Here is a 13,208-nt window from a genome sequence, read left to right on the forward strand (position 1 = left end):
GATTTCCTCTCCTCCAAGTGTTCCTAGTTTAATTCCCTTAACTGGACTACCTTCCCCCACAAGTTTTGTTGCCCCTTCCCCTCAAACACCGTCTTCAACTGCAAGTGTTGCATATTCCCTGCACACCCCCAAATTGAAACCATCTGCCCCCAAACGACGGAAAAAATAATTTTTTGGTTTATTTTTGTGATAAAAAATAAATTTACATTTGTGGTTCACCATTACTAAGTTTCATTAATGTTGTTTGCACCGCTCACACACACTGATGGGTAAATACATGTTAAAAACCAACCCAAGGCCTAGTATAGTCATATGTGAAATAACACGGACTAGTATAGTCATACCAAGGCCTAGTGTAATAACTCGAGTTTTACAAACTTGGATCTGGTTTCATGAAAAACAAACTGTTGAAACTTGTCTTAAAAATAAGTTTCTTTCTAGTTTCAACAGTTTGTTTTTTGTGAAACAAGATGCTAGTTGTTAAAAATCGAGTTATTACAGTATGCCTTGGTATGACTATACTAGGCCGTGGTATTTCACATATTACTATACTACTAGCCCCAAGGCCTACTATACTCATATTTGAAATACCACGGCCTAGTATAGTCATTACAAGGCCTAGTGTAATAACTCTAGTTTCACCAACTAGAATCTGGTTTCATGAAAAAAACTGTTGAAACTTGTCAAGTTTCACCAGTTTGTTTTTCGTGAAACAAGATCCTAGTTGGTAAAATTCGAGTAGGCCTTGGTATGACTATACTAGGCCGTGGTATTTCACATATTACTATACTACAAGCCCCAAGGCCTACTATACTCATATTTGAAATACCACGGCCTAGTGTAGTCATTAAAAGGCCTAGTGTAATAACTCTATTTTTACCAACTAGAATCTGGTTTCATGAAAAACAAACTGTTGAAACTTGTCAAGTTTCACCCGTTTGTTTTTCGTGAAACAAGATCCTAGTTGGCAAAAATCGAGTAGGCCTTGTTATGACTATACTAGGCCATGGTATTTCACATATGACTATACTAGTAGGCCCAAGGCCTACTATACTCATATTTGAAATACCACGGCCTAGTATAGTCATTCCAAGGCCTAGTGTAATAACTTGTAAGTTGGAATGGAGCAGATTACATTCATCCACTCAATGCTGACTTGTATTCCCCATGGACTTTCATTGGGGTTGGGTTTTGAGGGTTGTGTTTTGAGAAAATCACATACTTTGTTTTCAACTAGTTTCACAATTTTCTCTTGAAAAAAAATGGTTTCCTGATTCATGGCCTGCAGCTTTGCTCGTTCCAATATATTTCACGCAGACTAGCAATGCTGCATTTTAACTCATATGTGTATTTACCTGCCCAGGTGTGTGAACATCAAAAAATTCAGTTATACATGGGAAGTTTTTTATTTAATTGGAGTTTAAAAAATATAGTGCACTCAGTAATGGTATCAAATAAGGTTTTTTATTACCATAAACAAACAAAAACATTACACCATTTCATCTTGCCAGTGCACCCGTCCTACATCAGAAATAAAGTAGGCCGCAAATTGGTCCCTCATTTGGCCAACTTCAACGGATGACCTGAGAGTGTGCTGAGTGAATTCAGGCAATGGGTTAGGAGCATCATCGTCCAGTTCAAAGGTCGGGTGCTCTTTAGCCATCACAAAGTTATGTAGAACCACACAGGCCTTCACCACCTCATCGACTGTTTCAAGTTTAAGATTAATGGCCGTGCCCAGAATTCGCCATCTGGAAACAAGAATCCCAAAAGCACACTCGACAGTTCTTCTGGCCCTGGTCAGCCTGTAATTAAATATTTTTTTGGTGTGGTCCAAGTCCCGGCTGGAGTAGGGTTTCAGTAAGTTTCCGCACATTTGAAAAGCCTCATCGCCAACCATTACAAAGGGCAGTGGCGGAGCTTCGGTGTGAGGAAGAGGCCGTGGCATAGGGAAATTAAATTGGTTGCCATACAACCTCCGGCCCATGTCTGAGTTTTTAAAAGCCTGTGAGTCATTACCACGGCCAAATGCTCCAATGTCCACTGCTACAAACATACATCCGGCATCCGCAATCGCAATGAGTACTATTGAAAAGTACTTTTTGTAATTATAGTACTCAGATCCCGTTCTTTGGGGTTTGATGATCCGTATGTGTTTACCATCAACAGCTCCCAAACAGTTGGGAAAATTGCATACTGTCCAGAATTTGTCAGCAATTTCCATCCACTTTTCAGTGGTGGGCAGGGGCATAAATTCTGGGCAAAGAACATTCCAGAGAGCCCGGCAGGTGTCAGCAACAATTCCAGACAAGGTAGAGATTCCAATACGGTACTGGAAGTGTAGTGAAGATAGGGTTTCTCCAGTCGCCAGGAATCTGTGAACAGACAAAGAAGTAAAATTAATATTTATGTATATTATTTTAAAAAACTATAAAATAAAATATTAGTACATTCACGAAAAATAATTACCCAAGGTTTTGAATACTAAATTTAAAAAAAAAACATCAGACCGCACCCCTTGGTTTTTAAAACATACCGTAATGTCACCAGTAGCCGTTCCTCAGGAGGAATCGCACGACGGAGCTGTGTGTCCTGTCTCCGGATGGATTGTTGGACACGAGCAAGCAAATCCATGAAACTTTCGTGGGACATCCTGATATAATCTGTAAATTTCTCCGGGTTTGCCTGTAGCTCGCTGTAGAGGGTGTGGTATGCCCCACGGCTCTCCCGGAGTTCAACAATCGGATGTATCCACATACGCCGCCGTCTTCGCTGCCTCTCTCTCTTCCTTTGTTCATGGCAAGCAACTGCATACGCCTGAGCCATCGCGATGTCCAAATCCAAGTTGAAGTGAAAACTCTTCCAGCGCAGATCCATGGTCACGAGAAGAATCAAGCAAATGTGAAGAATACTGTAGACAGGGTCTATATATTAACATACCACACCCACAATGAAGTCCCATTGGTCTTGTGTGTTGTTGAATGGTTGTTTTTTCATTTTTGTGGGGTTTTTCCAAAATCTGTAAAAAAACGCAAACGCACAAAAAACGCATACAAACGCGCAAAAACGCTGCGTTTTTTTCCTGCATGCGCATAAAAATGCTTGAAAAAAACGCAGCGTTTGTATGCATTTGTATGCGTTTTTTTAATGCGTTTTTTTGCGGGAAAAACGCGCTGCAAAAAAAAGCAAGTGTGAAACTAGCCTTAGGCTGGTTTCACATTTGCGTTTTTTAGCGCTGGAAAAAAACGCATATGTGCGCATGCGTTTTTTCCCCTATATTTAACATGGGTGCGCATACCTGCGCGCTTGTAAGCGCATGTATGCGATTTTCATGCGCTGCGTTTTTTTGGGGTGTGCGTTTGTATTTTCCAGACGCAGCATGTTGCATTTTTTGGCCCTGCAAAAAAGCGCATGCGCACATATGCGCACGTTTTGCGCTAAAAAAGGCCATTATAGCCTATGGATGCGCATATGTGCGCACTGGCATGCTCATGTATGCGTTTTTTTGCATATGCGTTTTTTTTTTTTAACCATGGAATTTAGGGGTTTGGGTTAGAGTTAGGGTTAGTTAAGGGGGTTTAGGGTTAGGGTTAGGGTCAGGGTCAGGGTTAGGGTTGGGGTTTGGGTCAGGGTTAGGGTTAAGTATGGTTTGGTTAAGGGTTAGGGTCAGGGTTAGGGTCAGGATTAGGGTTAAGTATGGTTTTGTTAAGGGTTAGGGTCAGGGTTAGGGTTAGGGTTAGGGTTAGGGTCAGGGTTAGGGTTAGGGTTAGGGTCAGGGTTAGGGTTAGGGTCAGGGTTAGGGTTAAGTATGGTTTTGTTAAGGATTAGGGTCAGGGTTAGGGTCAGGATTAGGGTTAAGTATGGTTTGGTTAAGGGTTAGGGTCAGGGTTAGGGTTAGGGTTAGGGTTAGGGTCAGGGTTAGGGTTAGGGTTAGGGTCAGGGTTAGGGTTAGGGTCAGGGTTAGGGTTAAGTATGGTTTTGTTAAGGATTAGGGTCAGGGTTAGGGTCAGGATTAGGGTTAAGTATGGTTTTGTTAAGGGTTAGGGTCAGGGTCAGGGTTAGGGTTAGGGTTAGGGTCAGGGTTAGGGTCAGGATTAGGGTTAAGTATGGTTTGGTTAAGGGTTAGGGTCAGGGTTAGGGTTAGGGTTAGGGTCAGGGTTAGGGTTAAGTATGGTTTGGTTAAGGGTTAGGGTCAGGGTTAGGGTTAGGGTTAGGGTCAGGGTTAGGGTTAGGGTTAGGGTTAGGGTCAGGGTTAGGGTTAGGGTCAGGGTTAGGGTTAGGGTTAGGGTTAGTTAGGGTTTAGGGTTTGGGTTAGGGTTAAGTATGATTTGGTTAAGGGTTAGGGTCAGGGTTAGGGTTAGGGTTAGGGTCAGGGTTAGGGTTAGGGTTAGGGTCAGGGTTAGGGTTAGTAAAGTCATGGTTTGGGTAGTGTGAGGGGCCACCTAAAAATGTTGGAAAAAACGCAAACGCGGTAAAAACGCACTAAAAACGCATACAAACGCATAAAAACGCTGCGTTTTTTTCATGCATGCTCATAAAAATGCTTGAAAAAAACGCAGCAGTTGTATGCTTTTGTATGCGTTTTTTCAATGCGTTTTTTTGCGGGAAAAACGCGCTGCAAAAAAAAGCAAGTGTGAAACTAGCCTCAGCCTATGTACAAAACCATAGCCATATTAGAGTCTCATTCGCTTCTGTGGTTGCCTTGCCACTGCTTTGTACAATACAAAACTGTAATATGTTAAGAAAGATTTATTCAAAGTCAATCCTTACTTCAATTGTTCCTCAGATTTACATATGAATTCTATTATCCCTTAGAGAGATTGGTCACTTTCCACTGGTTACTGCTAAATTGTCAGATAATAAGAAGTAGTGACACCAACATGTCTACTTTGGAAAAGTGGAGAGCATAAGCAAGGTTTTTTTTAAGCACACCATCATGTTTCAGCACCGAACCAGCACTTTTCTCAAGGTGAAAAAGCAAGTGCACACTCCCACCCACATCTTGTTCCTTGCAGTACTGCCTATTTGTGTGCATTACTAATCCTATAGTTATTAATGGGTTAAAAAAAGACACAGCCAGAAAAAAGTATTTTAATGAAATAAAACACTACACAATTTTCCATCTTTTTATTGCACGCCTAATTCCCCCGAAGCCATCGATCTCCTGTAAAAAAATGTAAAATAATAAACAAACACAAATACTCCCTTGTCCGACATAATCCATTTAATATTGTGTGTCCCATGACGATCTCCCCTATAGAACAGTCCCGTCAGTAGATGTGACCTTTCTATAGGGTCTCCGATGATTCACTCACTGGAGATAACCCTTCCGCAGTGTATCATCTGAGTTAAGCCTCTCACTTTACAGCACTACAGCATGAGAAAATTCTCAATCTGGGTTGCCGCAAGTGACAGGATGAACTCAGATGACCTGTCAGCGGAGGAGTGATACAGTGTGGAGGATTATTTCCATCATTGCATCACTGGAGCCCCTGGAGAACGGTCGCATCTGCTTATGTGACTGCTCTCCATGTGAGATCGTCGTGGGACAATCGTTATTAACCCCTTAACGACCGCCGATACGCCTTTTAACGGCGGTAATTAAGGGTACTAAAACCACAGCGCCGTTAATTCACGGCGCTATGATTTAAGTGAATAGCGCCCCCCAGTGTCGGATTTTCTCCGGGGTCTCGGCTGCATGGGGTAGGCGAGACCCCAGAGAACATGAATCGGTTGGTTTTTACCGACCCCCGCTTTTGCGATCGCCGTTATTAACCCTATAATGGCGACCGCAAAAAAAAAAAGCAGCGATTTTACATTTAATTTCTCTCTCCTCTAATGTGATCGCACATCAGAGGAGAGAGAAATAGGGTCCCCGATCCCCCCTGGTACCTCTCCGTGGCCCTCTGTCCCTGCCGGCATCCTCCAATGGGCACCGCCATCTTGAAAATGGCGGGCGCATGCGCAGTGCGCCCGCCGGGAATCTGCCGGCTCCGGCTGGCAGATTCCATTCATTATTTTGATCACTATGATAAACGATCATAGTGATCAAAATAAAAAAAATAGTACATAACCCCCCTGTTTATCACTCCCTTATATAGGCCAATATAATGAAATAAAGAAAATATTTTGTTTTTCAGTTTTCCATTAGGGTTAGGGTTGGGCTAGGGTTAGGGTAGGGTTAGGGCTAGGGTTAGGGTTAGGGTTGGGCTAGGGTTAGGGTTGGGCTAGGGTTAAGGTTGGGCTAGGGTTAGGGTTGGGTTAGGGTTGGGCTAGGGTTAGGGTTTGGGTTAGGGTTGGGCTAGGGTTAGGGCTAGGGTTAGGGTTAGGCTAGGGTTAGGGTTAGGGTTGTGCTAGGGCTAGGGTTAGGGTTGGGTTAGGGTTAGGGTTAGGCTAGGGTTAGGGTTGTGCTAGGGTTAGGGCTCGGGTCACGGCTAGGGTTAGAATTAGGGTTAGGGCGACCTAGAATTAGGGTTAGAATTAGGATTAGGGATTAGGGTTGGGATTAGGGTTAGGGTAGGGATTAGGGTTAGGGGTGTGTTGGGGTTAGGGTTGGAGCAAGAATTGAGGGGTTTCCACTATTTGCCAACTTTGGGGGTCTAAAAATTGGGGTCTAAAAAAATCACTTTTGTGGAAATAAAAAAAAGACTTTTTATTTTCACGGCTCTGCGTTTATAAACTTTTGTGAAGCGCTTGGGGGGTTTCCACTTGTGGGGGGTTTCCACTGTTTAGGCCCATCAGGGGCTCTGCAAGCGCAACATGATGCCCACAGACCATTCCATCAAAGTCTGCATTCCAAAATGGCACTCCTTCCCTTCCGAGCTCTCCCATGCGCCCAAACAGTGGTTCCCCCCACATATCGGGTATCGGCGTACTCAGGACAAATCGCATAACAACTGTGTGGGTATGATTTCTCCTGTTACCCTTGTAAAAAATAAATATTTGGGGGCGAAAAGATCATTTTTGTGGAAAAAAATAGATTTCTTATTTTCACGGCTCTACGTTATAAACATCTGTGAAGCCCTTGGGGGTTCAAAGTGCTCACCACACATCTAGATAAGTTCCTTAATGGGTCTAGTTTCCAAAATGGGGACACTTGTTGGAGGTTTCCACTGTTTAGGCACATTAAGGGCTCTCCGAACGCAACATGGCATCCGATCTCAATTCCAGCCAATTCTGCGTTGAAAAAGTCAAACGGCGCTCCATCCCTTGCGAGCTCTGCCGTGTGCTGAAAAAGTGGTTTACCCCCACATATAGGGTATCGGCGTATTCAGGAGAAATTGTACAATAAATTTTGTGGTTGATTTTCTCTTTTAACACTTGTGAAAATAAAAAAAATTGGTTCTGAAGTAAATTTTTTGCAAAAAAAAGTTAAATGTTAATTTTTTTCTTCCACATTGCTTTAGTTCCTGTGAAGCACTTAAAGGGTTAATAAACTTCTTGAATGTGGTTTTGAGCACCTTGAGGGGTCTAGTGTTTAGAATGGTGCCACTTTTGGGTATTTTCTGTCATGTACACCCCTCAGAATGACTTTAAATATGATGTGGTCCCTAAAAAAAATGGTTTTGTAAATTTTGTTGTAAAAATGAGAAATCGCTGGTCAACTTTTAACCCTTATAACTTCCAAACAAAAAAAAATTTTGCTTCCAAAATTGTGCTGATGTAAAGTAGACATGTGGGAAATGTTATTTATTAAGAAATTTGTGTGACACATCTCTCTGATTTGAGGGCATAAAAATTTAAAGTTTTAAAATTGCAAAATTTTCAAAATTTTCGCCATATTTCCATTTTTTTCATAAATAAACACAAGACTTATCGAAGAAATTTTACCACTAACATGAAGTACAATATGTCACGAAAAAACGCTCTTAGAATCAGCGGGATCCATTAAAGCGTTCCAGAGTTATAACCTCATAAAGGGACAGTGGTCAGAATTGTAAAAATTGGCCTGGTCATTAAGCTGCAAACTGGCTCTGTCGCTAAGGGGTTAATTGGAATACGTCGGACACAGGGAGCACATTGTTTGTTTATTATTTTAATTTTATTTGCAGATGATGATGATGGCTTCGGGGATTAGGTGTATATGGTATGTACTGCATGTATGTACATGTTTTTTTTTTAAACATTCAACACATTAACCGGATGATGGGACTACTACTTTCCCATCATTGGCTAATGGTGTCACTGTAGCAGGCATAGCCGGAAGGGACTAGTAGTCCCATCGGATGATGCCTGCCTGCACACAGACACACAAACACAACCCCAAAGACCTACACACAGCCCCGCAGACCCCTGCACACACTGATTCACGCAGACACTGGCACACACACATACATGCAGACAACCGCACACAAATACACGCACATAGCTCCGCCCACACACTTCCTTCCTCCTGATCTGCAGAATTTCTCGCACCCACATCTGCAGCAAATCTGCAGCTCTTTTTTACAGCTGCGGTTTTGCTGCCGATGTGCCTGACTCAATGGAAGTCAATGGGTGCAGAAATGCTGCAGATCCGCAAAAAGAATTGACATGCTGCGGGAAAAAAACGCTGCAAATCTGCGTGGATTTTTCCGCAGCACAACAAATCTGAATTTCCCATAGATTAACATTGGCTGTGCACTACACTGCGGATTTGATGCAAATCCGGGAGGCCAAAAACGCTGCGGATCCGCATCTAAATATGCAACGTGTGCACATAGCCTTTTGGCTCTGGGAAAAAGGGGAGGAAAATGCAAAAACTACATATTTAAAAAATATGTAAAAATGTTTTGCTTTACTAGTCCAATTTGAAAAACATATGCCTCCCAACTATTCCATGGGCTGTTGCTACATTAAGAAAACGTGTGCCTACCTCTTGGCATTTGTTATTACATTTGTCTTTTTAAAGCTTAGGGAATTAATCTGCTTCAATCAAAATGTAAAAGGAAATTATTACACTAAATCATGAGATTTAATTTTAAAGGTCTGTTTTGTCATTCCTGTTTTAGCTGTCAAATTGGAGATACATACACATCATGTCTAAATTACAGGCAGGCTGGAGTTATATTTGAAATTTTGGATATTTACCCTACACAGAATTTCTTGCTGATTCCACATTTTTCCACGGTTAGTCAAGTGTGGTAAAACAATTTTGCAAATATTATAAATGTACAGTATGTCAAACAAAAAGTGGAACTAGCAATATACTTGGGAGCGTAATAGAAAAAAAACACACCACAGCGAAAATGTGGGCGCCGCTAAAAGAATCAGCAACATTGCTTGTATTAGCTGTACCAAATCTAGGTCACAATTGCCTCTGGCAAGTATTTTAGAGGAAGAAAGCCGTCGATGTAATAAAATACATCACTGTTTTCAATACATCAATATGTCACATCACTTGTCTAAGTCAAAACAGGATGATGTTACCTCTCTCTGTGTTCTATCCATTTCACCTCATCTGTCAGCATAATACTTAAAGAGGACCTTTTACCAGCTTTTGTACGTTAACGAGGTTGTCCACTACTTTAACATGTGTCATGTGACACCCGACACCCCACCAATCAGCTGTTCTCTGTGCCAACAGTGGCGTGAATTCCTTAGTTACACAGCTGATTAATATCAATAGGGAGAAGATGTGCAGTACCTGGCCACAGCAACTATCAGTGCCGGTGGCGGCCGGAAGTGCTCAGTTATAGAGCAGCTCCTTCATCTGCTAGGGGCTGCGGCCAGGTACTGCACATCCACCCCCTATTGATATTGATAAGCTATGTAATTGAGGACTTCAGGCCATTGCAGGCACATAGAACAGCTTTTTTTGCAGGGTGCCCAGTGTCGCACCCTGACAAATCAGACATTGATAACCTTTCATAAGGATAGGCAATCAATGTTAAAGTAGTGAACAACCTTTTTAAACTGGCCACATCATGGAATAGTGGCTGTAGAACTAAATTAAATCTATTTTATATCTTTTAATTTGTAACGGGCTGTGTGGTGGAACCACTGTGCCACAGCCCAAGGAAGACCTGGAGGGGTGTGAATAGGGGCCTCATCCAATGTGACCATTGATATGCAGCAGCTAACCTAACGGTCCATGGAGAGACAAGGGAGGTGATACAGGTGCTGCGCTAGGGCTGACCTTGAGTAGATGGCAGCTGACCCCTAGGAACACGTAGCTGGGATGGCCCAGGGGAATGTCCAACAGATGCAGGCAAAGATGAGAGGAACCGCAGGTGCAGACAGGACACTCTGGAGGAGAGATGAACACTGACGGGTGCAGCTTGCTCATCTGCCATTGAGGTGAGCACTGGTGGGTGCAGCTGGCTTGGCTGACGTTGAGGTAAGTGTGATGAATCACACAGGGGAAGGGGTGTCGCCTTCGCTCACTTCAGGGGAGGGGAGAGAAGGACCCAGCAAGGATCGGCTCTCTGGCACATATTCGCCGAAAAGGCTTCCCTTATAGGTACGAGTTATTGAGGCGCTCCCAGTGAGGGGAGATTTATATCACCAGTCCGGGCTGGGGATATATATATATATAAACCTCCTGGCCATAACTGCCAGAGTTCCTCACTAAAACCATATTGTCTGCTGCCACCAGTTCCTCTTTCAAAATTAGCCCCGTCTGTCAGTAGGTTTATATCAGGTCAGAAACCAACCCGGGTAGCGTATAATAACCAACGCAGGGTGTGGACGTGGGGTTTCTTACATCGGGATAAAAGAGCAGCCCAAGATTAATTTTATATTTAATCAATGAAAGGCGCACTAGAAATATACAGGCATATATTTACAGAACAACATACAGGTATACAGTCAAAAGTGTAGTTTAAGGGTAGGGTATAGATAGGTTGCAATTACTATGTTATGTAGCATGTGACCACAGGGAGGCACTGATGGTCACAGGTCCATATCTTAGTTACGTAGTTGCCTTGGCCACATCAGGTAACTGACCTCCTGCCAGTAGACAAACTAAGTCAAAAATGAGGGACTGCCTTATGTCTCCTAGGCTTTTCCCTCCCACACTCTGCTGCCACCCCTGGGCTGGGCTGCCTCCTTCCTCCCATGTCTAAGAATATGATTTTCTGTCCAGAATCATGGATGGCCCATAACTTTCCACCTGAAGCTCTGAATGGAACAGCAGCGGTGCCACTGGATTCTGCTGGATTTTATCTGTGCAGGGAGACCAAATATGCCGACTGTTTGTGAGACTGCATGTGATTTCTGGTAGCTGTGCTTCATAACTCCATAACACAGGGGTCTACAGGTGGGTGCCGAGCACTGGTGTATGGGGAAGGAATGCCAAGGGAGGGAGCTGAGTCTTATGAAGCAAGTATTTTTGGGCCAAGCTGTAGCTTGATGAGGAATTCCATAAGAAATCAAAATATCATTGAGATATCATTTTACCATATCTCACAGTAAGCACTAGTGGGTGCAGCTGGCTCGACTGCCGTTGAGGTTAGCACTGGCAGGTGCAGCTGGCTTGGCTGCCATTGAGGTGAGAACTGGTGGGTGCAGCTGGCTCAGCTGCCATTGATATGATCAATGGTGGGTGCATCTGGCTTGGCTGCCGTTCAAGGAAGCACTGGCGGGTGCAGGAGACTGAGATGCAAGTACTGGGACCTGAGAACTGACAAACATGTTAGGAACAAATTCAAAATATTGCACAGGCATCTCTATGTTGGAGGAGGTGCTTTAAATAGTAAGAGACCTCCAGCTATAGGCTGGGGACACTTTAGAGAAACGCACGCGGCCCCTTTAACAAAGAGGAAGTATGCACGTGAGCTCTAAGCACAGTGACTGGAGACCTGTTTGAAATGCACGCACCCCAGGCAGCAGAAGACCCGGAAGGAGCAGGATGGGAGCCTCGGTGGTGAGGATGCTGGTTTCTCTGCAGGGAGAGAGGGACTGCAGGCAGAGATGCGGGCACTACATAATTTATCCTCTCTGTTGTGGAGATATTAGTTGAATATTTTAGGTTGTAACTTATGTGATGATCAATGGAGCATTTCCAGACATTTTTCACTAGAGTCATGTACTTTTTCCCCTGAGTGAAGTTGACCAATCATAAGTAGACAACAGCGTAAAGGGAAGAAAAGAACATGCTTTCACAAAAGTTTAGACTAGGTTTCTCAGTTTGAGTCATGTAATGAAAGGTCTGATTTCCTCAGTGGTCTCACTGCAGAGCTGTGTGTAAATGCTAAGAGCAGAAAATCCTAAAACTTTCAGATTTCATCTCACAGCAGTCAGTGTGGTGGAAGAGCACTACAGCAAAACTGACAGAAATGTGAGATGACAGCTACAGCAGAAGAGGAGATTGTAATGAGAAAGAGTTCAATGCTGCTGTAATGTCCCTCTGCCAAAGATTGGAGGAGAACTCTGAAATGCCTATCTCTGTTCCTAGCTCTGGAAGCCAAAGTGGTTGGGTCATTGGAAGTGGTAGTATTTGTAGCTCTTTAAGCAAGGGCAAATCTCTTGGTAGGAATTAGACAGAGGGAAAATCAATATCTCACACAGAGACAGCTGTCAATCGAGTCAGTAATGACAAATATGATAGTTTTGTGGTGGACAATACCTGTGACCAAGGCAGAGATGCTGAGGAGGTGATGTCATCAGAGGAGGAGAGTGTTGTCCTTGGCAATGAGCAGAGCTAATGCGTGGCTAAAAGATACTCTGGGGCAAAATTTGTTTCTACTACAGTTGACTCTGAAGCTGGTGACACGGCATGTGGTGTCAGAGAAAAAGGCTGTTAGGGTTCTAGGGAGATTTCCCAGAAGTGGACCCTCGGGGTCGTGGCTCCAGAGCCCCCAAGGGCGAGCAGACCAGGTGATGACCACCCCCTATACAGGGAGTGTTAGGAGCAGGCCCGAGGGAGATGGAACCACAACAGCCGGAAACCAAAGGGGCAGCTTAGGGTAAATAAAGGAGGGATCTGACGAAGACCGGGGTGAAGACGGAGAGAAGGTGGTGGAACACAGGACTATGGAGGCAGAGAAGAGCTGGAAATGCCTGGACGGACCAGGGCCAGATGCTGAAAGGAAGAGGAACAACAATGAGGATGGGAGACACAGGGCAGGTAGAGAGGATGGACGGATAGGGAGCAGGCCAGGACGGGGTGGCAGAGGAAATGAAGGAGAATGGTAGGCAGGACAGACAGACAAGACCGGGAGAAGGAGCAGGCAGGCAACAGACGGTGATGCCAGCTGGCAAACAGGACCGAGACACAGGGAACACTG

The sequence above is a fragment of the Dendrobates tinctorius genome, unplaced genomic scaffold (genome assembly GCF_039654945.1).
Source record: "Dendrobates tinctorius isolate UK_male_01 unplaced genomic scaffold, ASM3965494v1 ptg000029l, whole genome shotgun sequence".
Taxonomy (NCBI): domain Eukaryota; kingdom Metazoa; phylum Chordata; class Amphibia; order Anura; family Dendrobatidae; genus Dendrobates; species Dendrobates tinctorius.